The 26,943-nt window shown below is 40.4% G+C and overlaps 1 long non-coding RNA gene and 1 other non-coding gene across 2 annotated transcripts in view; one reads left to right on the top strand and one right to left on the bottom strand.

The window, feature by feature from the left end:
* LOC105857457 (uncharacterized) overlaps positions 1-26,943 on the bottom strand; it is a 68,436-nt gene that overhangs the window by 3,207 nt on the left and 38,286 nt on the right. The window contains exon 4 of the long non-coding RNA XR_001147681.3: positions 4,908-4,960. This is a non-coding gene — a long non-coding RNA (uncharacterized LOC105857457). The remainder of the gene's footprint in view (positions 1-4,907; positions 4,961-26,943) is intronic.
* Positions 19,535-19,607, top strand: LOC142864293 (small nucleolar RNA SNORD65). The gene has a single exon (XR_012914818.1). It is a non-coding gene; the product is annotated as a small nucleolar RNA SNORD65 (small nucleolar RNA).

Genomic DNA, 26,943 nt, shown 5'->3' with positions numbered 1-26,943 from the left:
AAAAAGCAACTTAGCCTGGCCTAAGACCAACACTCAGGTATCCCGAGATTTTATTTTTTAATAATTATTATCTTGTGTTGCCTCTTTCACTTTAGAGATATTTCTACAGAGCTATGCTTCTTAACCCAAATCCCCTGGAGTGCTGTTTCCAAACTTAAATGCCTTGGCTCAAATAATCTCTCAGGGTAGAGTCTGGACATGTGTCTCTTGACAAAGTTCCCAGGGAGATCCTGATGTACAGTATATCTCTGACTCAGAACCCCTACATAGAGAAAAGAGGGGATTAGGAGAAGTTGCTAAATCCCCCAAGCATGGGGCAGGATGGACCATTTCAGGGCTATCAGATTTGGCCAACCATTTGCCAGACTCTAAAGCTTCAGCACTGATGACCTCATTTTGGTTTCTGATGTGCCATGTGACTTTGAAATAAGGTCAAACAGGGAGCTAAAAACCCAAAGGTGATTGCTCTCCTGGTTTTAACTCCAGAAGACACGCAGGAAGAGACTTCTTTGACTCATGGACATTTCCTTTCTTTTGACTTTCTGCTTCCAAAGTATCACGCCGTGCAAGCAGAGGTCAGGGGACCAGACAAGGACAGACTGACTTCATTCCATAACATGTGAGGGTTATAGCCTAACGGTGGCTTTCAGATAAGCTAAAAAGCAATGCTAACCACCACACTTAGAGCTGATGACCAGAAGAGATTAGTAAGACAGGAGTGCTTCTGACATTTTGCCAGGAAGAAAAGAAACCAGCAGAGATGACTCCATGCCAGGGAGGAGAAAGTGGACCACAGCTGGATACCTAAGTGAGGGAAGAACAGTGATTAATCAGTGCTTGAAAACCATCTGCTTTCCTTGGCTGCAGAATCTGTACCAGCCTCACTGGCTACAGATGCTTCAAATTGGGCTGGGTACCGGAGAAGGAATGGAGGTTTTCCTGTTGAGTGAAGGTTGTAAAGATTCATCTCCCAGAAGACGAGGGCTATAAGGGGTCAGGCTCACTTTGGGCAACACGGGTAGGTTTTTGCCTCCCTCATCTGGTGTGGCTATAAGTTGACTTTCTTTCATTTTGAGTTCTTGTGTTATGTTTTTGTTTTATGAATTGAAATCTTTTGCCTGGACTTAGAGTGATGCATGGAGACATGATCAAACCTGTTTCTCTTTCTTTTCCTTCCAAAACCCCAATTTAAAAACCAGTAGGGAAATTTTTAAAAAGTCATTAACCCACAGGCAAAGAGAATGAAAATGAAAAAGGGAAAAACAGAAGTTAAGATATTTTCATAAATTGGGGGAATGACAGAAAGCAGGTAGGAGATTGATTTAACTCAGAATTGGAAGGGAGTTTGTGCAGGGGTCAGCTGGGGTTAGGTGGTGATAAGCAGGTGAGCTCTTTGAAAGACTCCATGTTGAGCTGCTAAACAACCAGGACCCGCCCGCCCACTCTAAAGATCTGAGTAACCACCCCTCTGCCACTGTTCCATGAGCAATGGGAAAAATTTGGCTTTGTTTTCTGGAGAAATTGAGCTGGAGATTGGGTGCTTAAGGCACAGCTGAGGGCAGAAGAAGGTATATGCTGCAGACAGAGTGACTCAAGACCTTCCAGAACGGTGAGGCTCTCAGTCCTCTGCCTCAGACCTGATCCCAGAACACAGCGGTCAGGGGTACACCCCCTCGTACCCCAGGGAGGAATGTGAAAGGGCGGCCTTATGAAAAATCACAGGAAAATATCTCATCCCACAATTTCCCCAGTAACAGCTAGAGATCAATCCTGTGAGTGTGTGCTCTTCCCCCTCCCTCTCTCTGCTGATAGGCACCCTGCCAGGTTCTGTTTTCCCAATATCTAAAAGTAGCTGGACAGACAGAAAGGAAATGTAAATCTGTCTCTTCACATTCACCAGCTTACTGCCTTTTAGACTCTGTTTTATAGCCTGGGAAGCTCTGGAAGGGACTGCAGGGGACAAACTCCAGGCCTCAGTTTCCTGCCCCAAATCATATCTTAAGGGCAAGATGGCGGACAAGATCTTTGACATCCGGCAGCCATTTTTGCTATCTGCCTGCCGAGAAGAAAGAAAAGAGCAAATATGACAGTTCGCAGTACTCTGTTAATTTGGCTACACCCATAAATCTTATTCATCCCCTAAATAAAAAGCCTGAATACCTGATTCTCTCTGCCAACATTCTCTATTTCCTTCACTATTGTGTTGGCCCTTTTCTGCCCAGAAAAATTGAAATATACTTCTTCTTTCTGTCCTCAACTTTGTCTGGAGAAATCTTTCTTAAAACTCACCTGCAGTAGCTCACACCCTAACCATATACCCTTACAGAGGGGGGAGGAGTCTTCTTTGCCGAAACTAAATAATCTGAGGGGAGTGATCTCTGTGTAATGAAAATGGAGAATCTACCAATGGAAAAAATACAAATAAAACCTGCATGCTCCTGGACACCCTACAAAGGAACCTACAACCTGACAAACTCCACCCAAATACATCAAGCTTATCATCATCATTCTAGTTCTCCAATTTTAAGTATGAGTGGACAGCCAAGGATTAAGTGAAGGTAGAATAAAGACATTTTCAAGCACGGAACTCAAAAACTTGGTTTCCCATGCACTGTTTCTCAGACTCTTAGAGCCTGTGCTTTGGCAAAATGAGCAAGGAACCCAACAAAGAGAAAGATGTGGGATCCAGAAAATGAAAGTAATGATATAAAATAAGGGTGAAGGGAAGTCCTGGGCTGCCAACTGTGCATCAAGCCTAGGAGGAAACTAGCATGAATGGAGGGGAAAGATGGAGGGATGTGAGGGTGATGTCCAAAGGGAAAACACTGTAAGTGGAAATAATCTGATACATTTCAGATTTTAGGAAAATAGTTCCCAGGTATTTGAAAGGTAGTGAAGACTTAAGGAAAAATTGGAGATTAATGCATATAAAAAGAAACAAACACAATTAGGCAATTATTAATTATAGAAAAAAATGAGAAAACATACCAATAGCCAGTTTCTGAGATAGTCTTTAATGACCCATGCTTCCGGGTTCTCACACCCTTGTGTGATCCCCTCCCATATTCAGTAGGGCTAAACATGTAACAGCTAGGTTTTTGTACAGATAATGGTATGTGAGATTTAAGGTTAGGATATTGGCAAAAAATACCTCCAGCTTGAACTGAAAGGAATAGAAGTAGAACAAATTGTAAAGGGGAATTTGGATCCCCAAACGTCTACGGGCAGAGCGCAAGCTGCACACACAGGCTACCCTTCATGAAAATGAAAGAATGACACAGAAAGTGGAAACAAGTGGTCCGAGGGGCATAGCCGAGGCCCATGGAGAATTCCTCCCAGGCCTTGAGCATTAAGAAACTGTCAACAGTGTCCTGTTAGATTTAAGAGTTGCTATGGACCCCTGACTCCAGGGTGTTTCCTCTTTTTCCTTTTTTGATAGCAGCATTTATAGCAGTTACCATATGCCACCAAGGTATGTTGGGCAGTTATCATATGCCACCAAGGTGTATGGCTGCAGATAACTTGTCTCTTTAATTCACAGGTCCTCAGATCGGGAGGAACTGTATTTAAAGAGCTATGCTTAAGGAACCACCCCTGATAAGGTTCATTATCCCCTGGACCTGATTTAGACAATGAGATACTGGGACTTCCAGTTGATGCTATAATGGGATGAGATTTAGGGAGAGACGGGTGAATGAATTTTGCAAGTGAGAGAAACATACATTATTGGGGTTGACATCTTTTTTTTTATTTTTAAAAAAATTTAATTTTTTAATTATGGACAAATAATAGTTGTACATATTTATGGGGTACAATGATATTTTGATATAAGCATTTAATGTGTACTGATTGAGTCAGGGTAACTAGGCTATCCATCACCTCAAGCATTTATCATTTCTTTGTGTTAGGAACATTCCAATTCTATTCCTTTAATTATTTTGAAATATACTACAATTATTGTTAACTATAATTGCCCTATTGTGCCACTGAACACCAAATCTTCTATCTTCTATTTTAACTATATTTTTATACCCATTAATCATCTCTTTATTCTCGCCCTCCTCATGACCCTTCCTAGCCTTTAATAACCACTATTCTACTCTCTATCTCCATGAGTTCAATTTTATTTTAGCTCCCATATATTAGTGAGAACATGTAATATTTGTCTTTCTGTGCCTGGGTTATTTCACTTAACATAATGTTCTCAAGTTCCATTCATGTTGCCACAAATGACAGGATTTCATTTCATTTTATGGCTGAAGAATATTGCATTGGGCATATGTACCACATTTTTTCATTCATTCCTTGATGGACACTTAGGTTGATTCCATACCTTGGTTATTGTAGGGTTGACATCTTGACTGAAATCTCATAAAAGATGTCCCCAAACCAGAACCACCCAGCTAAGCTATTCTCAAATTCAAGACCCACAGATTATGTGAGATAATAAATGTTAGTTGTTGCTTTAAGTTGCTAAATTTGAGTATAATTTTGTTTGCATCAATAAATACCTAAAAATGAATCACAGTATTTGGCTCAGCAGTGAACTTTATTTATATAATCATAATAATGTTTTAAAATGTGATATTGAGGAAGGGGGAGGGCAAACAGGTGGCGATATAAGAACTAATTACTTACTTACCTTAACAGAGTAAACAGACACCATCTAAAACTGATGCACTGAGATATAGCAGATAATGAATATTATATAGAAAATATTGACATAAATATCAGAAGCATTACCTACAATTATTGAAAGAGCTTATTTCTAGGAAGTAAAACTGGAGGTAGAAAGGGGTAGGAAAACCCAAGGTGACCATTTTAGTGGTGTATGACTGGTTTCAAAACCAATGAGCACATCATAATTTAATAAAAATAAAATTTTATGTAAAGAAAGAAAGACTCACCCTAGCTCTGAGACTTTGATGATATTGGTAGAAGAAGGGGCTGCAGTGAAGCTCTAGGATGATAAAAAAGAGAAAAATGCTCGCTTGGGAGCTGAGGTGTAACCAGTTTCCAAAGCTGGGGGGCTAACCTGGGAATGTTCCAGATGTAGGAGTGGCTCTTGGGCTAGCTGTGGAGCACACACACAATGGAGCCATTCTTGGACCCAATTTCTTACAATCCAATGCCCTTGCCTTTTCAACCCTAGCCTCTACCATACCAACATGTCACCCTAAGAGGAAGCAAAGGAAGCTTGTTGAGTAGCCACTGCTTTTGCAGAATGTGCTTAGTAGAAGCGCTGTGACGAGACACCTGGGTTCAAGACCCTCCACCTCTGCCGTTCATGGACACTCAGACCCCAGAAGACTCATTCAACACTCTGCTCTGCTCTTTTCTCCTCCATAAAATGGAGGACACTTCACGTGGTGATTCTCTCACAGGGGTGTCTCGAGAGTGAATTCTAAAAGTGGCAAAGCACTTTCAAACTATTCAGTTCTGTGCAGCTGTGGGTCCTCCTTTTCCCCCACTTTGGCCAAGGCACTTCCACCTCCTCCCAGGATGTGGACTCGAGAAAGATGGTGCAGCTTTCTGGACTATGCAGAAAAATGGTCCATTATTACCATGACCTAGAAAATCTTATGAAGGGTCAAATTAACTAGAAAAGTTATGGAAAACAGGAACCCTATCCTTCCCAGAGTCAAATGAGGCAAACTTAATGAGGGCTGAGGGGACTGATAAATGAAGGCATTAAAGCCCAGACTGTCTTAATGTGACAATTTAAGTGTTTCACCTTTTTTCACCTTCATTGCTTTCCTTAAATATAGGTGCCACTACCCCAGCTCTTAGTTTTGCCTGCCTTGTGTTTGTTCTGCTACACTTCCAGGGTGGGAGGGATGGTTATTTTCCATTTATCTATTTATTTACTTACTTATTTTTGGTGCAACATAAAATGATTAGGGACCAAGAGCAGACTCCCTGATTTTGTGTCTGCAGAAGCTCTTCTCATTAAAGTAGGAAATGTCCTGAGATACCACTGGCTTGTGCACAGGTGTGCAGCCTGCCAGTACAGGTATCTTTTATAGACAGGTAGGGTGGGAAGACATTGACTCTGAAATGTCACCCGGTGAGGTCAGGTGACTCCAAGACTTTGTTGAATTTGTTGGAAGCGTTGAAAAGCTTTCTCCATTCCTACAGCTAATGTTGGCATTGCTAGCTCACAGCAGATGTCTAACGTTGCCTGCAAAAATACTTTCAGGCAAAACTTGGCGAGAATCATTAGAGATACTTTAACTACCTCCTTCTCAAAACAAGGAGAAGATCATCCAAAGACAGCCCACAAATTAGCCCATTTGCATATAGGCATAAGGTGACAGCCTTTTATTGCTTTCCTAACTTATCCTTGAAATCTTCCTAAAGAAGTAGGAAGCACATTTATAAGCATGAAAGACCTGCAGTATGGTCCTTAGAGCTAGAATTCCATTAGCAATTCTGCACCTGCTATTATACATGACCTGCATTTTTACAAAATTGAAGCTTTTTGATTTGTAGGAGAAAATCCCTTTTATTATGGCACAGAACACAAGGCGCCATGTGTGGAGGACTGTCAGTTGCTTTCAGGAAAGGTGGAATTGTAGTCTCCCTCCATCTGTGCATTGCTCCTGTTTTTTTGGAGGTTCTCTAGAAGGCTAATAACATAAGATCAGAATCCTGAACATTACTCTCAACTATAATCAGTGAAACCAAGAAGAAAATTAGCTAACACAGATATGGCTTCTCAGTGATTAAAAAAATAAATAAACTACAGACTTGACGAGCTCTACAAATTCTATCAGGTGAATATTCTTTTCTGCATTTTCTTGTGTCGTTTCACAAAAGCATGGCTTCCGGAAACCATTTACATGGCAGAAAAGTAGCCTTGGGCCTACTGAAAAAGAATGATGGTGTTTGGGGTCAAAATAGATGTTTTAGTTGTTGATGTATTCATTTATTTAACAAGTAGTTTTAAGAGCCTAGTAGGCTCAGGGATTCAGAGATTGTTCAGGTTTGCAAAATGGTACAGTCTCTGGCTCTCTGGCTTACAGGGAGAGAGACGAAGAGTGAGCTGGGAAGGGAAGGAGAGGTGGACAGAGAATTAGCAATGGAGGAGACATTTTTTGACACCAAGCATGGACCTGGGAGAGAGGTATTATGGCATACAAGCTACTGGCTGCTGTACAATGTTGGTTGACTCCTTCAATCTTTTTAGGCTTCTGTGTTTCCCATGTGTTAAAAGCTATGCTTGTTAATTATATAGTTATATGGATTCTCTCAAGTTCTATACACATAACAGTTTGATATGCCCATAAGCCCCATTTGGGGGAGTTTGTTCATTCAACCAATACAAGCAGCCACACATAATGAGCAACTATCAAGGTCATGTGCAATATATATTGAGGATAATTGTATTAAAAAGAATACACCCCATCTCTGATCTTATAGATCCCTCTAATATCATGAAAGTGTTCAAACATGGCCTAGATCACCTGGTGGGATTTTTGTTGGAGAAATTCAAATGGGAGGTAGCATATAATAAATAATACTGTGTTTCCCTGAAAATAAGACAGGGTCTTATATTTATTTTTCCTCAAGAAGACACCCTAGGGCTTATTTTCAGGGGATGTGTTATTTTTTTTAAGTAAGGTACAATAATCTACATTTATTCAAATATAGTTAAGTCGTCTTCTTCTGGAACATCATCATAACTCTCCAAACGCCGAATTCCATCCTGAATTTCTTGCGACTCTATTTCCTTTAGAACCATTGGCCCCAATCTCTCCTGTCAAGCAATAGAGCTCTCATGGGGCAGATGAGAAGGGCTGCTTGTCGTCTTTACCGCTTCATGACAAAATGCATGGGTTGTGCAGATACACTGTGTAGCCACGCCCAACACTAGGTCTTATTTTCGGGGTAGGGCATATATTGTACAAATGCTTAGAAATCCTGCTAGGCCTTATTTTATGGGTAGGTAGGTCTTATTTTCGGGGAAACACAGTACAGTGTTCATGTTCAAGAACTCCAGAGTCCAAACTGGGTCCTAATTCCAGTTCTACCACTTCACAGCTCTAAGACTTTGGAGAATTCTCTTCTCTTAGTTTCCTTATCTATAAGCATGGAGCCAATAATATTGACTTCCTAGGGCGGTTCTGAGGATTAAGTGAGATTATGCACGTGAAGTGATTTCCAGTGACAAGAACATAGTAAGCACTCAATAAATGAAAGCTCTTATAAATAATCTTAGAAAATCCTTCCAATTCTGAAATTTGACTCTAGTCTATTTTTTTGCCAAGGTCTAGGTAGAAAGGCTGTACAATAATAGCACGGAGCTGGCTGCCTAAGCTTCTGAGGACGCCATCTTGCTACCACATGTCTGGCATGGGCTTTGACAGTTATTGTTCACTCTTTTCAAATATTGTACAGGAACTCCGAGACACATAAATATGTAAAACTCACATTTCCAGATGTGGGTGGCTTATTTTCTTCTTCCTTGATTAGAGCAAAGTTCTGTATTACCACGTAATGAGATTTATTTGTTATATTTGTTTTTGTCTTTTGCCTACCTGAGCAATTGTATATTTGGACCTCTTCATTTCCTAGTCTGTGAACTTTGACTGATAATTCAGCATTTAATTGGTTCATCGTCCAAAAAGAACATTTTTTTTCCCAGAGGAAATAGCATTTTGCTTAAATATAATTTTGAATGATTTATTATAACTAATATATTTTAGCTGCAATAAGAATGTTCACAAATAACCTAGAAAATATGTAGGCAGAATATATCAATGAGAAACATTTTTTGGCAGGACTTTACCTAAAACAATAAATCTTAAATCACTGTTACAAGTATATACTGTTTTCTTTTAAATTATGAAATAAAATTTATTTTTTTCCATGGACTTACCCAAAAAGATTTTCTTAAGCAAGATCTGCTTATACTACAGGGAATTTTTTCTTTTTAGATTAATTTTTAAGGTGCTCTTGAGATTTGCATAAATCTTCCTTAATGATAAATTCCTGCTTAGCTATTCCACTTCCCACTATAATATTTGGAGCTGTTGCCCTCATCTCTGTCTTTTGTCTATACAGAAAGGTAGGTAATGAAATCACAAAGAACTTATTCCCCTGAAATTTCCCCAAAGCATTTGCCATTCTCAGAACAGATTGTTTTATGAGCATATTTTACCTACTTGCACATAATAGCAAGACAAATTTTCCTTCAAAAGAAAAGAGTTTGCATGCATCTTTAACTTTTGCTTTTCAATTAGAATAAGCAATAGCATTCTTCCCAAACACTAGGCAAATAGCCCACTGTACTGCTTATTTCATTTGATCATTTTCTTGTGACAAAGATGTGTACTTACATTTGGGTGTATATTCACCCAACATGAGTTGATCCCTACTGCGCCAAGCCCCTTGCTAGTGTTCAGAGCACTCAGACTGGGTTAAGAAGACACTGTCTCTGGGTCACTCGAGCTCAGGAGTTCGAAACCAGCCTGAGCAAGAGCGAGACCCCTGTCTCTACTAAAAATAGAAAGATGGGCCGGGCGCGGTGGCTCACGCCTGTAATCCTAGCTCTCTGGGAGGCCGAGGCGGGCGGATTGCTCGAGGTCAGGAGTTTGAAACCAGCCTGAACAAGAGCGAGACCCCGTCTCTACTATAAATAGAAAGAAACTAATTGGCCAACTAATATATATAGAAAAAAAAAAATTAGCCAGGCATGGTGGCTCATGCCTGTAGTCCCAGCTACTTGGGAGGCTGAGACAGAAGAATCGCTTGAGCCCAGGAGTTTGAGGTTGCTGTGAGCTAGGCTGACGCCACGGCACTCACTCTAGCCTAGGCAACAAAGCGAGACTCTGTCTCAAAAAAAAAAAAATAAATAAATAAATAAAAAATAAAAATAGAAAGAAATTAATTGGACAACTAAAAAATATATATAGAGAAAAAATTAGCCGGGCATGATGGTGCATGCCTGTAGTCCCAGCTACTTGGGAGGCTGAGACAAAAGGATCGCTTGAGCCCAGGGTTGAGGTTGCTATGAGCTAGGCTGACACCATGGCACTCTAGCTGGGCAACAGAGGTAAACTCTGTCTCAAGAAAAAAAAAAGACACTGTCTCAGCCACAAGGAGTGCACAGCTGGTCAGGGAGATAGGAGAGACTTCCAAAGTGGGATGCCACTTGAGCTGAGCCTTGAAGAAAGACTAGAAGTCCACCAGGTAGAGGAGAGGTGAAATGCTATTCCAAGCAGTGAAACAGCCTCTTCAAGGGTTCAAAGATGCAAAACTTCATAATAGGTTCAGGAAATGAAGTCAGCACATGTAATAAGAGGGCAGTTGTCATTCCTTGAACAAAGGTGTGACTTTGCTTGGAATTGGTGAAATCATGGATTGCTTATGTACCTTTTAGCTCAATTCCTAATCCTACATCAGGGGCCACTTGAGCCTGGGTTTCTTTGCTCAGAACATCATCTCACATGCTAGTACCTCCTGAAAGGGTATATTCATCCCATCCCCATACTAAAATCCTGAGTTTCATCCCATAGGTTGAGGCAATCAACTCCTGAGATTATATTTTTATGTTATACCTACTTAATTTTAAGGCTCTGCATGTTGGCATGTATATGTCAAAGCTTCAAGTCCTGTCTCTGCCATACTCTTCTCCTCCCTCCTTGTTTTCCCATGCAAATTTTCAGGAAAGCTCCCATCCTTGTTCCTCTGTAGTTTGGAACTGGATTTCATCCTTCTTTATATTGAGTTTAAAGTCCTCTAAAACTGACTGGTTGTTCTCCAAACAAATAGTCTCTTCCCTTTCTCCATGAGATACAACTCATGCCTACATGGTGCATCTCTAGCATACCTTAAATGATGCTTCATGAATCAAAATTTAAATTTTCCCTTTTGCATAGCCAGCCTTCCTCTCACCTCTAAAGTACCAATAGAAAAGTCCTTGTATTTCCTAGTCCTTGACTGCTATGTTATTATAGCAATAATATAGGTGACAAGTAACATTCATTGGCCCTTGCTAAGTGTCAACAACCGAAATAAACACAACACAAGCATCCATTTGTGTAATATTAATCAGAGCCCTATAAGTCAGTGCTCTTATTGTTCTTATTTCACAAATATAAAAATTGGTGCTTGGAGGGTAAGTAATTTGCCTGAGAGCATGTGGGTAGGAAGTGTTTCAGAAGCAAGGATTCAAGCTCCAATCTTTCTTAATGTAAGACCCATGCTACTAACCATTAGAGTCTACTGTCCTGCCTAAAGATGCTTCAGGATACAAAACTGAATCTTTTACATGGTGGATTAAATTATTATCCCCAATTTCCTGGCCCTCCCTAGATCTCCAGCTATGCCACAGCCTCATAAAGGTTCACCATATTCTTTCTGCACGTTGATTTCATGCTTGGCCAATTAACCTGCTTTGGCCAATGGAATATGGGCAGGAGTGATGGTTTAGGTCTTATGTAAGTATCCTGGGGCTGCCATGACAGATTACTACAAACTTAGTGGCTTAAAACAACAGAAATGTATTCTTTCATAGTCCTGGAGGCTGGAAATCCAAAATCAATCTGTTGGCAGGGCAGGTTCCTTCTTGCAGCTCAGAAGGAGAATCTGTTCCATATTTCCCTCCTGGCTTCTGATGGTTCTCAGCAATCCTTAGTGTTTCTTTGTTGTATCTTTAATCTCTGCCTTCATTGTCATAAGACATTCTCCCTTGGGGTCTGTGGCCAAATTGCTCTCATGTTATAAGGACACCAGTCATTTGATTAGAGCCCATCCTAATCCAGTATAACCTCACCCTAACTTGATTATATCTGCAAGTAAGGTCACATTCACAGGTAGGAGGTAGTCAGAAATTAGGACTTCAACATATCTTTTGGGGCACACAATTCAACCCACAACAGGCCTTAAAAGGCATTGAATTTTTCTAGTTGGTCTCTTGTACTTGTGCCATCAACAGAAAAAGGGAACTGTTGTCCTTCAGCCCAGGCCCAAGAACAAACATTCCTGGGACAGGAGTGTCCCCAACCAGATGGGTCTGCAGCTTAAAGCAGAGCCATTGCCAGACTATATGTACCACCCTCATCTGACCCACAGGTCTCGAGAATACAAGATCTTTGTTGGAATCCACCATGTTTTGACATGGTTTGTTACAGAACACACTTGTGGCAATACATAATCAATGCAGCAAGTCTCCTAAACATGAGAAATAACTAATTACAAGACACAACATGAGGGGAAAATCCATTCCCAAGAACAACAAAAACTATAAAATACCTAGTTCTATTACCCTTCAGCAGATCTTGAACATGTGAACTTTAAATGTTATATTATTCATGGAAGATAGACTGTTTCCTAATTCAAAAATTATTTTGGACTCCATTGGAGATTCCTTCAAGAAACATGGTGAACCTGTCTGGATAGCAAGGAGGGATGAGGAAGGAAAAAAAAAAAGGAGCTAGAGATGGAAAACAAAATGTCCTTGCCTTCAGGTCACTCACAGTCTGTTAGTTGAGTATAGGAACTTAGGTGGACGAATGGGATAAAAAATATTCCATTAGAACTATGTCTAGACAATTGTTTCTTGCCCCACAAAGGCAGTTCTGAGACAAGCACAGCAGTTGCAGAGAAGCATAGCCATTTCATGAGGAAGAAATGCAAGCGTATGCATAGCCATTCGCTGACATTAACGTCTAAGCTTTGCCTTTGGACAAACCACGGAAGTGACTGTTCATCATGCAGGTTAGTTCCAGCCAACCTGACTCTGACTTTCATCTCTCAACTCGTCAGCCCTTTCCTTCCATCCTCATCCCAGTCCCGACTCTACCCATGCATTCCCAGAAGGATTTTTTTATGCTGATAACTAGAGTTGATGTATTTATGGGGCTCTATTTTCCCAGAGGATCATCCTATCTGAAACTGACATTCCTCCAGAAGTCTGGAGAATCTAAAGCTTGGAACAGCTGAACAGTTCCCAGAAAACAGAACCTCAGGGAATTAAACTTTAGTCCGATCTTAAGATCATTAGTGCTTTTTTTCCTCCTTCTGCAAAGAGTGTGACTTTGGAAAAACTTGGATGGCAAATGTTATTAATGATCCTATATAAAACCCTCATGAATCAAAGTATGAATTCAATTTTTAACTTGCTGTTTTCATCTCTATTTGATTTGTGGTTTGCAGAAATTTGGACTGTTTTACCCCATAACAACAACAAAAAGAGAGTCACACTGTAGGGTATTGAAGTCTGAGTCACTAGAGCTACCTTTTCTTTGCACCAAGCTCCTGGGTGATCGTGCATGAATCATTGTTCAACACTGAGAATTTCTAATTCAGTAAACAAAAAGCAACAGAAAGTTCATCTTTAGCTACCAATTACTCAATTGGAAAAGGACATGTACACACTGTATTCAGCTGCTACGTAGCTCTACAAAAACTACTTTAGGACAATTCGTTCTCTTAAATGAGTAGCTAAAAAAGTTACATTATGCCACACATAATTTTATTGTTTCTCTGGCAGACAGCTGCCTAAGAGATGAACTCTGTACTATTGTTTCTTGCTTGAGAATTTGCTATTGTAGGAGATAGGTGCATTTACAACACCACTGAGAGATGAATGAATGGAAACAGAGGGCGTAGAAGTGAACACTCATCACTTATTAAGCCTCTCTGAGCATCAGTTTCTTTATCCATATAATGAAGTCAATAATGCTCCCTGCCCATCTTAGAGGATGACATGAGAATCAGTTCAAGTTAATAAACATATGAGTAATTGTAGCACTCTGGGAGGCCGAGGCAGGCAGATTGCTCAAGGTCAGGAGTTCGAAACCAGCCTGAGCAAGAGCAAGACCCCATCTCTACTATAAATAAAAAGAAATTAATTGGCCAACTAATATATATAGAAAAAATTAGCTGGGCATGGTGGTGCATGCCTGTAGTCCCAGGTACTTGGGAGGCTGAGGCAGCAGGATTGCTTGAGCCCAGGAGTTTGAGGTTGCTGTGAGCTAGGCTGATGCCACGGCACTCACTCTAGCCTGGGCAACAAAGCGAGACTCTGTCTCAAAAAAATAAATAAATAAACATATGAGCAGTACCTACTATGTCCAATGTTATAATAGATACTTCTGGAAATGTAAAGGTAAATGAAAATTACTTCTTGGCTCAATGGCCATTTAATATTAGAATAATATAATTTATGTAAATTATTAAACTCTACACAAATGTAAAGTAGTAGTAGTAGCAGTGGTGGTGGTTGTGGCAAGTGACCACATGGTAAACTCAGAAAGTCAAAACTGGAAGGGAACTTAGAGATTCTGTAGTCTAACCCTCCTCATTTGAACAAATTGAGTTCTAGAAAGATTAATGATCTTTTCCACGGAGGTACAAGTAGTAGAAGCTAATATTTATTGTTAATATATCCCAATTTTTAAGCAGGTTCCTGGAAATTCGGAGAGTAACCAATAGCATGTCAGTTAAAATTTAATACCGGGAGAGTGGAATATATTTAGAGAAGCCTTTTAGCTCTGTTTAGCATTGTGGATAAGGAGGAGGACTGATGGGTTTAGATTCTGGCTCTGCCACTTACTAGCTGGTGATTTGGGACAAATTACTTAACTTCTCTGTGTCTCCTTTCCTTGTCTGTAATAAGGCAATAATAGTGCCAAACTTCACAGAATTACTGTGAAGGTTAAAGGAACTCATGCATAAAGTGCTTAGAACAGAGCATAGCACATGACAAGTACTCGGTATCACTATCTAGTAATGTTATTTAACCAGAGTGAGGCTCATATGATCATCCTGTTCATAAGAGAGATGTCAAAGGAAGAGATGAGTTAAGGAAGGCAGGACACAGAGAGACCAAAGGGGCAGCATCCAAAGTGATAAATGCAATGAAGATTTCTTTCCTCCCAAAACAAACCAGAACTGTTGCCTTTAGGATACGTCCTCCTTTTCACACAAGTGTCAGCTAACATCCTGAGCATTTCAAATATCACGTGTAAGCGCTGAGGCAGAGAATGAGTCTGCAATCTTAGGTCTTGAGCAAGGTTCTCTCACCAACTCAGCTCCTAACCACTGCTAACTCTGGGTTCAACTAAGGTAGCAAATAGTTTACAGAGAAGAGGCAGTCCCTGTTCTGAGATAAAAGTATCGATCACCCATCATTACCGATTCATTAGCCTCCTCTGCACCAGTGGCCCTGGCCTTCTGAAGGTTGTCAGGCAAAGCCTGGGGTGGGGTGTTGTGACACTGATCACGCGTGATGACATAAGGTCTCCTAACCTCAGCAGAGCACCACAGCCACTGCTGACCCGAAGCTAAGTTAAGGTCACTCCAGGACAACTGTCCCTTTCCCAGCTTCTCTTGGTAGACGGGGTGAAAGCAATGGCAAAGAAGAGCCAGACCTGGGCTGTAGCCCAATCAATGTAATTGTCACAGCTGAAGAGAGAACACATCCAGCACAAGAGGTGTGTCCAGCATGGGACAAAACAGTGTCCAAGAGGAAGAGGGAGTCATGCACAGTCGTGCACACCCAGAGAATGTGTGACCTATCCCGAGTGTGTGACCTGCCCCCAAAATCCCATCTGTCTGACCTCCCCTACAGGTGTGTCCCTTTGGTGGGACAGTGAAATATGGGCTTCCTTTAACTTTCTAATCAGGCAGCCAGCTCTCTCTTCTCACTCCGGTTCCAGGGTCGCCGGGCTATCTTCTGATGATAATTCGACTTCCCACCCAGATTGCAGGACAGGGAGAGACTTACTTCAAACGGAGTATGTGTCTGCTCTACTGGCCCACTTTATTTGTGTTTGTAAATTAATAAAATGGCACTTTGATTTACACAGCCATCTCCTGTAAACTTGGTGAGTATGACGGCAGGCCTGATAAACCGATCTTACCTCGGTGTGCTGCCAAAACCAATTTTCTCAGTTTTTGAACCTGAAAAACTAAGGGCGAGACCCTAGACTGTAGTGAAATCACCAAGGTAAATTCCCTTTTGAAGTACCTGGCAGCCAGACAGCCGGCCTTTCCTCTACCTCCTGTCAAACACATTTTTCTTGTGGACTTTCATCTTTCAAGGTGAACACTCCATGTTCAATGTCCACTCGAATGATTGATTCCATGGTGCTAAGCTCAGGAAATGGGAAATCTGCTTCTACCTTGAGCTACCTAATCAATGTTCTGACACATATATAAAGGCACTTAATCAAAACATAATTCTAATGAGCATGTGATTTTTAGCATTATACACATGTCTTATGTTCAAAACTATGAAGCTATCATTCATCTATAAGCTGAGCTTTTCTAAACCTCACCAGACAGTACAAATTAGGTTATGTTATCGTTAAACCCAGTGGTGGGCTGGGTGTCCCCACCCACAGAAGGGGCCTTTAGCCTCTGTCCCCAAGTCCCTCTGTCTGTCCTGGAAGATCTCTGGGGAGCTCTAACGTATGCTCACAATCCTCTCCTCTGGCCTCTTTGTAAATAAATGTTGGCTGCCTGAAGGTCACTTTCAAGAAAGCCTGGCCTTTGTGACCACCATTGCTTTTGTTGTTGCAATAATCCATGTGATTTCGGCCGGGCGCGGTGGCTCACACCTGTAACCCTAGCACTCTGGGAGGCCGAGGCGGGTGGATTGCTCGAGGTCAGGAGTTGGAAACAAGCCTGAGCAAAAGCGAGACCCCGTCTCTACTATAAATAGAAAGAAATTAATTGGCCAACTAATATATATAGAAAAAATTAGCCAGGCATAGTGGTGCATGCCTGTAGTCCCAGGTACTTGGGAGGCTGAGGCAGCAGGATTGCTTGAGCCCAGGAGTTTGAGGTTGCTGTGAGCTAGGCTGATGCTACCACGGCACTTCACTCTAGCCAGGACAACAAAGCGAGACTCTGTATATAAAAAAAAAAAAAATTCATGTGATTTCTTCTCCCAAGAGCACTGTCTCTGGAAGTTTGCAACGCTACTCTTTGGTATGTTAAGGTAACAAATGGCATGAAGTTCTCTCAAGTCATCTCTGCACCCCTAGAGCTATTCATGTTAGTGTAGAAATGGATGACACCCATCACCCTGATTTGATCATTATACATTGTATACATATATCAAAATATCACATGGGACCCCAAAATATGTATAAGTGTTATATATCAATTTTAAAAATTAAAGAAATGGATGATATCCTTCTTCTTCCCAGGCCTGTACTGTACAATGCTGTCTAGGTCCTAGGGTGGCGCTGCCTGTGCCCAGAGTCTTAGGAAGTCCTCAAGGAAACAGCTCTTTTATTTTCAGCCCTAGCCCCTCTCCAAAAAAGGGATCAAGGCCTAGGACTTACATGGAAGAGACATCTTGCTGTCTTCCCCATATTCCCTGCCTGACTCTGGTCTGACATACGTTGAAAGCCTTCTTCCTCTGAGGCTACATCATTCATTCATGCAAATAGACACCTGGAAGCAGTCACAGGGTAAAAACAAAGTCCCAGTTTAGGCTCAGGGTGGAAAACTCCTGTGCTACGTAGTCATGTGTGTATTTAACACACATCTGTGAACAGATGCTAAGGGTGACAGATTCTGAGCTAGGCAGTGATAACAGAAAGAAGAATAAGACATAGACCCTAGGAATTCAGAATCTGGGGTATTAGGTGACAGATTTCATTCATGATCAACTGTGACAATAATGACATATGTACCAAAATAATAACATGTACAAAATATGCTAAAACTGAAGAATGAAGGCTACCTAAAGAAGAGGTGACACAGCAGTAGAGAACAGCTGAGTGGAGGAAAAGGCATGTCTTAAACAGGCTTGTTAGGGGATGACAATTAAATGATCCATTTAGCATGAGTTTCCCAGGTAAATGAAAAAAAGGCATTCTAGGGGGAAAAAATGTGAACAAAAGGTTAAAGAAAGTCATTTTATTCTATAAATTTGATAATTCTCTAAACTTGGTAACTCTAGTTTTTTTCAAAAGGTTTTATTGAAAAGCTGCTGTTTACGTGCTGAGTCCTCTTGGGATCTTATTACACAAAATTCATTTCTAGAATTCCAAAAAACAATTGTATGATGATCCACAAGATCTGCTGTTGTTATTGCATGATTTCTTTCACTTTCCAATAAGCTTTCAAGTTCCTTCCATACTAAAACTAGGATATAGAACAGTGATAGGATCTGGATTTGGGAAGTGCCATTCTAATCTTCCAGAATTTGCAACTCCTTTGAAAGTAGCTGGCTTTCTGCCTGTAGGAATGAGCTTCTATCCCTAGTGCTTTCTCTGTCCAAGGTGTCATTAGTCCTAACATTTCTGGCCATACTGACTATTGGACCTTTTGACATAGATTGTTGATCTGTCAATCAGCATGGAACTGCATGCTTCAGGCAAACGAATTTTCCTATGGTTTACATTTGTTATGTAGATAAAAATCCCTTGAACAGAGATTGTAGACCAGAGGCAGAGGGTGACATGCAAGATCTGCTAAAGGTGATGAGATGTGACAGCACTCTCCCTTGCTGGCTTAGATGAAGTAAGCTGAAATATAAAGAGGCTAAAGTGACATGGAACCAAGTGCAGCTTCTGGTCAACAGCTAGCAAAAATCTGAGCCCTCATTCTGACAGCCCACAAGGAACTGAATCCTGCCAACAACCATCTGAGCTTGAAAGTGGATCCTTCCCCGGTCGGGCCTCAGATGAGACCCAGACCTGACTGCTCCCTTGACTGCAGCTTTTTGAGAGGTGGTGAAGCAAAGGATGGTTAACCTGGGCCCACACTCTTGACTCAAAGAAACTGAGGCAAATAAGTGTGTTGTTTAAGCTACTATTGCAGTAATATTGTTACATAGTAACAGATACCAATACACTCTCCATTTACCAACACTTATTCATTTGGCCACACATAGCTGCAAAGGAGGCTGGAAAGTAGTCTTTATTCTGATTGGCTGTATATAGGCTAAAAGTCAGAAATTCTACCAAGGAGGAAGATATTGGGCCCCAACCAGTGATCTCTGCCACAGCATACTAAGTGAGCAAATAATCTAGAGAAAAATGAGAAATGTTATTGGAGAACGAGCTGCAATATAATATTTCAAGCCACAGTGGCTTTAGTATTAAATTCTTTCAAACATTTAAGGAACAAAAAAAATCTCTTTGTTATAAAAAAAAAAAAAGCTATTCCAGACTATCTTTTGCTGGTGACATGGCTAATTAGAATAATCCTTTTATTAAAAAAATTTATAATATATATGAAGAGCCATAAAAGGTTTCTATCCTTAGCTTCAGTAATTTCATTTTTATAAATATATACTAAGGAAAAAAATAACAATATAGAGGAATAAAGCTATGCAATATACCGGTCATTGCAGAAATATTACTAACAGAAAAAAATAGAAATCAACTAAATATTCATTAGTAGATCAAGCAATAAGTAAATTATTGTCCATCTTCTCAATGAAATTATCATGTAGTCATTAAAGATAATTATGAAGACTATTTTGTAGCATAAGAATACAATGTTAACATGTAAAGTAATGAAAAGAGAATTCAAAAAACATTTTTTAGAAAGAATGAATATCAAATGATGCAATCACTCAAAATAGCTAGAATCACCAGCAAATTTTGTAGTGGTGAACCTATGGTTTTCTGAAGAGGAAAAAAAAGTATTAATAGCAAAACAGTGACAGACAGAAGTGATTATTTTGGTTAATGGGAATATTGTTGATTGTTTTTCTCATGTTTCCCAAATTTTCTCTAATTACTTGTGTAACTAACAAATTTTAAAATAACAAAGTTTAAATGATAAAAACAGCTATGTATACTGGACTTCACAATCAATATATGGAACACTTTGGACTACTCTTTGCATATGGTATTTAATTTAATCTTCTCAAAAACTCTATGACGTCACTAGCAATATGACCAACCCCCATTTTACAGTCAAGGAACTGAAGGCACAAGGAATGTAGGTTTCCCACGCAAGAACACAGCCAGGACATGGCAGAGAGAATTAAAAGCCATGTAAGTCTGACTCTAGAGCCCAACATTTAAACCTCTGAGCTAAAGAGCAAAGAATAAATAAAAGAGGTGGAAATAGCAAGTAAAATTTCATGAGAGAAATGAAGGAGTAAGGCAATTGCTCGGGGAAATCACATTTGAGGGGAGAAACTAATAGAGCTCATAAATTCAAAGCCAAGAGTCCACAGCCCTTGGACTGTCACAGAACTTCTGGTACCTTCTTTTAATGTTTGGACACGTAACAGTTTGAGAGCTCAGTCCTTTGTGGTCAAACGCCTTGAAACAATGAGGTTTATGCAAGGGCTGCTTTTGTGCCTAATGATCCGTGGTGGAAGGAATTACTGGCCTTGTGACCTCCGTCTCCTGGCAACAGCAAGGCCCACGTGGTCCTTCTAACCATCTCAATGGCTATGTGACAATCCATCAAATGGCCAGAACCACAATACTGAATCACTATCGAATGACAATAATTTCAAGCATAAGTTGAAAAAATAAGTTCTTTAAGAATTCCTCTGATGAGTCACACCATGGGGTGAAGAATAGATTTTATGAGCTAGAATGCTCCTGTCTCACACAAATAACAAGCTTTTTTGTGTATGATAATAACTTAGAGTTGCTGACCTCCACATGCAGAAATGAAACTGTTCTGCATAGAGTCATCAGCAATTCAGCTCTGATCTCTCTGTTTTTTTTGGAAGAATTTTTTCCTTCATCTGGAGGTCAATGTTTGTAGGATCAGAATAACATCCTGCATTTTTAATGAGCTTTCCAAATCACATCTCTTATACAAGGTCAGGACTCTTGTGTTATTTTTATTTCATTTTGGAAGGAAAGTTAAGTGTTTATAGCTCAATGCACAACTTCAAGTTTTCCTATGCTCTACTGTACAAATGATATACACTAGAGTTTGCATGTGTTCTGTACATTTGCATTTAGGAGAGAGTATGATGTCCATATGCTGATCATGATTCCTCTAATATGCTCCCTCTGGGTTTAATCATAGGATGTTAATTCAGTTGGACTTAGAGTTCTAATGAATTGAAAATTCTCATGAATTCCCATGCAAAAGACCTTCCTTGTTAGATAGGCTATCTCAACATTGTAAAGATGTGAGTTCTCCCTAAGTTTAGTTATACATAGAATGTAATCACAATTCTAAAAACTAAGCTTTCTTTCTGGAGACAGACAAATGATACTAAAGTTCATATAGAAAACCAGTTATGCAAGAACGGCTAGGAAAACCCTGAAACGGAAGAACTCTGAAAGCAACCAGCCATCTCTGATAGTAAAACATACTACAAAGCTTCTAAAATTAAAATGGTGTGATATTGCCTTGTAAGTAGACTAACAGACCAAAGGAATAGAATAGAAAATCTAGAACTCAACTGCATATAAAAATCTAAAGGATGATAAAAGGAACATTTCAAATCACTAGAGCAAAGATGGATGGATTTTTAAATAAATGGGATTGAGTTGTCATTGTCATTTGGAAAAAGATGAAATTAGATCCATTCCTTACACAACACGCCATACACATATGAATCAGAGATCTAAATTTAAGAAAAGAAACCATACAAGTACTAGAAAGCAGGAGTTACTTCCTCTATAATATGGATGTAGTAGGAAGTTTACTATGACTCTAAATCCAGGTGCAATAACAGAAAAGATTGATAAACTTGACTACATTAAAAAATTCTGAATGACAAAACATACATCATAAGCTAAATCAAAAGACAAAGGATAAATAGTAAATATTTGCAACATACATCACAAGTAAAGAGTTAATATCTCTAAGGAACTTTTAAAAATTGAAGAGTTAAAAGAAGACCAAAACTCAAGAGCAAGAAAGCTATGAGAGTGTGAATATGCTTAGCTAAGATAAATGTAACTAATAGGAGCTCTTTAGTTATTTTACTTTAGCCATAACATCTTTATCTAAGGTAAAAGGGGGAAATTCCTTTAACTGGGGCATGGGCACAGTGGCGGTAACGGTGTCCCTAAATAAACTATCCTCATTAACATAGTAAAAATCACACCCACCAGCGCCATGACAGTTTACAAATGCCATGGCAACTCCCGGAAGTTATTCTCTAAGGTCAAAAAAAGAGGAGGGTTCCTAGTTCTTGGAATTCTCCACCCCTTTCCCATGAAAATCCATGAATATTCCACCCCCAGCTTGGTATATACTATTAGGGATTAGCATAAAAGAATAGACTCTAGCTCTGAGGGGCATTATTCTTTCCTGCATCAGTCCTCTCTTTTACTTGTTCTTAAAGAGGGTACTTCGCTTTCAATAAAGCTCTCTGCTCTTGCTTATACTTTGTGTCTCAGTTCTTTTCTCTCATTCATACCCCTGTGCTTGAATTCCTTCTGGCACACAGAGCAAGAACCACCTTGCCATTGTGGGTGGCTGGTCCACACTGGTATCACTGTGTGTATGTGTGTATGTGGGGGGAGAGAGAAAGATAGAGAACAAACGAGGTAACATGTTAAAAAGAATTGGTGCATCGGAGTAAAGGGTATTCGGGAATTCTTTGAATATATTCATACACATATATTTCTGAACAGATCAAGGGATTTCTCCTTGTTCTCATTTGTATTCAGGTTGGACAATACTTTCAAATAAAAGACGATATATTATATTCCTATTCTCATCTTCTTTGACTAGATAAATCCCTTCCTTCACTGATATTTTTATATGTGGTTTTATCTGACAGTTTTACTTTGAGGTAGGTTAGGAAATGAAAATTTCTCTTCTCAGTTGACAAACAAAAACTAAAACCAGAAAGCTGCAAGTTCAGAGAAGAGAACATTCTTGCCAGAAATTAGTTAATGAAGAGGGGAGGTCAGATGTGGATTTTGTCCTAGGATTCTGTGGCCTCCCCGGAGACAGAGGAGGTGTAGGGGTGGCTCGAAGTAAGGTGTAAGCCAGGGAGAGAGAGGCTCTAGAACTTTCTGAGCAGCCCCCTGCTGTAAAGACCTTACTGCTTCCTGGATTCCAACAAAGAGCAGAGCTCAGTCACTGCACTATTATTCTGACCCAGAGACCATCCTCCCTCTTTGCCCTAACAAACTAACAATGCCACACAATGATAATTATAATGACTTTTTTTCCTATTCTTCCTAGACGCATTTCTATTTAGTTAAAAATGCACTTCTCTAATGATTCATTTATCAGCCTGCTCCTGTATTTAATCATGCCATACCAACGCCACCCCCCAAACTCTTTGAAATTAATTGTTATCCAACAAGGCCCAAACCTCTCATACTCCCATCTTATTGCATGGCACACCATTGCCTTAAGTTATAGCAGTAATTAAACTGTGCTTTAATTAAGTAAGCCCTATCGTCCTCTTCTAACAGTCCCATTCAGGCAATTTCCTTCAAGTAATTTCCTTCATTTCTATATTACTACTCACACCTACTGGGGTTTAGAGGCATAGATATGCCGGCACGGGATGAGATTTTGCGTTGTCTTTGGATGTTGATTAACTACCTTGGCAACATTTGTAATTTCTACAGCTCTATAAAATCTATATTCTTGTTTTCTCCCTCCCAAATCTCTTCTTTTGAAAAAAAAAAAATAGGAAAGCAAGCCCTTCTGCTGTTCTCCAACCCAAATGTAATCAGCATATAAATCTCCAGACCCGGGGAAGAGTTGATGTTTATAGTTCTTGCTGTTGTTCACATCAGAAAACATGGCAGACTGGAGGGTGCAAATTCTGAGTGCCTAAGATGAAGCCCCATAATGTAGAATTCGTCAGATCTCTATGAAGTGACAGAAAATATAAGGAGTCCAATATAATTCTGCTCCCTGTCAGCCTTGCAAACAGAAAGTGATGTTATGTTTTTCAGACCTGAAAAACCAACACAGTCAAGGGCTCTCTTGGTCAGAGCGTCATAACTCTTCATGGCTATGACACTGCCCCAGGTCAGTCACTGCTACGACTGAGAGTCACTTTAGGCATTTTTTTTCTCAATCTACTGGAAACCCAACCTAGTAACTAGAGGGCACAGGGTGACCAACCATCTTGATTTACCTGGAATTGAGAAATGTCCAGGGACACGGGACTTTCAGTGCCAGAACCAGGACAGACCTGGGAAAATTGGGACAGTCAGTCACCCTGAAGACAGGTCCCTAAGGGAAGGGATCCTTTTCTAATAGACTGTACCCAAGGAAGCCGAGTAGCTTGCGCTAGGATTGAACAGTCATTGACAACAAATTATATTGTGTGATTAGGGACTTCCGATCCTAGAGCTGGACCTCAAATACAGTAAATTTCTTTCTCCCCATTTGGGGAGTGGGTATTTCTCAAGTGGACAGCAGCATCTCTGTTCTCAGTGGCCCCCCAATCTGACTGAAGGGTAACTGGGTAAGATGCTCATTCCCAGTCCCCCCAGAGAGGGGCTGGAAAGACAAGAAAGTCAAAAGGGTCTAATCTCTAGGAAAACAGATTGGGAGGACGACACGGAGTTCCAAACCCAGGACGACTCAGTAGGACTTAGCAAAAAGCAGACTAATAATTCAAGGTGAACATACTGGACCTGTGGATCTCAAACTTGATTTTACAGAATTCTCTGAGGTGCTTGCTGGATAATAAGAGTCATAGTTAGCCTTTATTAAGCCTTCCTATGTAATAGGCACTGTTCTAGGCACTTTCAATGAGTTTATTTATTTAATCCTCTCTCTGAGTTAAGTATCAAGGTGATTATCACCATTTGAAAGATGGAGCAGAGGAAAGTTATGTGATTTTCTCCAAGGTGACACAAATATTAAGGGATGGAGCTGGATATCTACAGTCTTGTGTTCTTAATCATTGCACTGTATTCTTTCTTATAGGCTACCATTCTTCTTCAGTTAAAATACAGATTTCTAGGCCCACTCTTATTGAATAAGTTTGGGGTAAGATCCAGGGATCTCCATTTTTAACAATAGCCAAAACGATTCTGGTGCGGTGTTCCAGCAGGTGTGAACTGCTCTTGGCCAAAGAAAAACCAGAGCGGCACACGGAGAGTTGGAGAATCAGCCTTATTTTGCTGGCGGGCTCAGAGAGCCATATCTGCCACCAAACTCTAGCGTCCCTTTTTCGTTTTCTTTTAGTTTTATACCTTTTGGGGGGTTACGGATAGCCAATGGCAAGTTTTCACAAGTCACCTCATTTACATAGTAGTCAGCCAATCAGAAGTATGTCCCCAAAGTTACTTCATTTACATAGTAGTCAGCCAATCAGAAGTATGTCCCAAAAGTTACTTCATTTACATAGTAGTCAGCCAATCAGAAGTATGTCCCCAAAGTTACTTCATTTACATAGTAGTCAGCCAATCAGAAGTATGTCCCAAAAGTTACTTCATTTACATAGTAGTCAGCCAATCAGAAGTATGTCCCAAAAGTTACTTCATTTACATAGTAGTCAGCCAATCAGAAGTATGTCCCAAAAGTTACTTCATTTACATGGTAGTCAGCCAATCAGAAGTATGTTCCAAAAGTTACTTCATTTACATAGTAGTCAGCCAATCAGAAGTATGTCCCCAAAGTTACTTCCTTTACATGGTAGTCAGCCAATCAGAAGTATGACTCAAAATCACCTCATCAGCTCTGAGTATTAGTAGCTGCTCAACTTAGGAGCAGGATAAGTGAAGCAGGCAGGTTTTGGTGGAACGCCCTGACAGCAGGAGTAAATGGCATGTCAGGGATCAGGGGAGCACTTTGACCCAACAGGCATACACAGGAGACTGGGGACAGTAAGTGGGTTCATAGCAAGCTCTAATTCTGGACCCCAATGACCCATCTGCCCACTCTGGCAGTAGAGTCTTCCACCTTCTTCCACCTTCTACTGAATCTTCAATTCAGTAGATTCTTCCAGCTTCTGTTCATTGCTTCTTCTCTTTGTCCTTCTCTGCTGTTCACCTGCATCTCTGTTCTTCTCCTGTGCTAGCTGCAAATGAACCGAATCACTCCATAGAGAGCACCCTCTTTGAGTTAATCATCAAGAGTGATTCATAAATGGGTCAGGACTGAAGGTAAATAATCTTAACAAGGACTGGCAGAGGCAAGGACTAAAAACACTTCCTCCCTTTGGCAGCCAGTAAACTTGCTTGGTGAGAAGACACAGTAGGATTTGAACACTAAGCTGCAAGGCCAGGTGTGAACTACTGAACTCCCAAAGTGCCCCGGGACCATGACTTTTTTTGTTTGTTTGTTTGTTTTTGTTTTTGTTTTTTTTTTTTTTTTGAGACAGAGTCTCGCTTTGTTGCCCAGGCTAGAGTGAGTGCCGTGGCGTGGGACCATGACTTTTAACACTTGGAGATGGCAGCAGTTCTCTGAGCTGAAAAGTGGTGGTAGCCCGTGTGAACCGTCTGAAACACAATAAAGAAATGCTGGCTTGCCTGACATGGTTTTCAGGCATGTACACAATCAGCCCCAGAGGCACCTGGCTAGATATGAGGTCCGAGCAGTCCCATCTGGGGAAAAAAAAACAAAACAGAAAAACATGGATGATTCTGTCTGTTTTTCGGATTTGAGGTTTAGAAAAACAGACTCTCTGCCTCTTTTTTTAAACAGGGAATTCTTATTTCCTAGTTCTTCCTGCACCTACAGCATTTGCATTTCATGAGTAGCAGGTCAGGATCACTGTGCTTTGAACAATCCATTGTGGTCCTCTGGGTGTTTGCAGTGCTGAAGTGCATTTGTGTGTGTGTGTGTGTGTGTGTGTGTGTGTGTGTGTGTGTGTGTGTGTGTGTGCTTGCATGAGCGTGAGACAGAGAGAGAGAGAAAAAGAGAGAGAGAGAGAGGCACAATGGCTTGTGCAAAGGTCTCCTTTGCTATGGATGCCTGTTTTCTTTCCCAGAAGTAATTACAGTCCACATTTCAGCTTCTCTTTAATGTGCCCCTGTTCTGGAAGCCGAACGTCTCCAGCTAAGGAAAGCAGAGCCCTGTTATCTTTCCTCAGTCTACTGGTGAGCTATATAT

Source organism: Microcebus murinus, chromosome 24, assembly GCF_040939455.1.
Source record: "Microcebus murinus isolate Inina chromosome 24, M.murinus_Inina_mat1.0, whole genome shotgun sequence".
Classification (NCBI taxonomy): Eukaryota; Metazoa; Chordata; class Mammalia; order Primates; family Cheirogaleidae; genus Microcebus; species Microcebus murinus.
The sequence above is the reverse complement of the archived record's forward strand: the minus strand, read 5'-3'. Positions and strand labels throughout refer to the sequence as shown.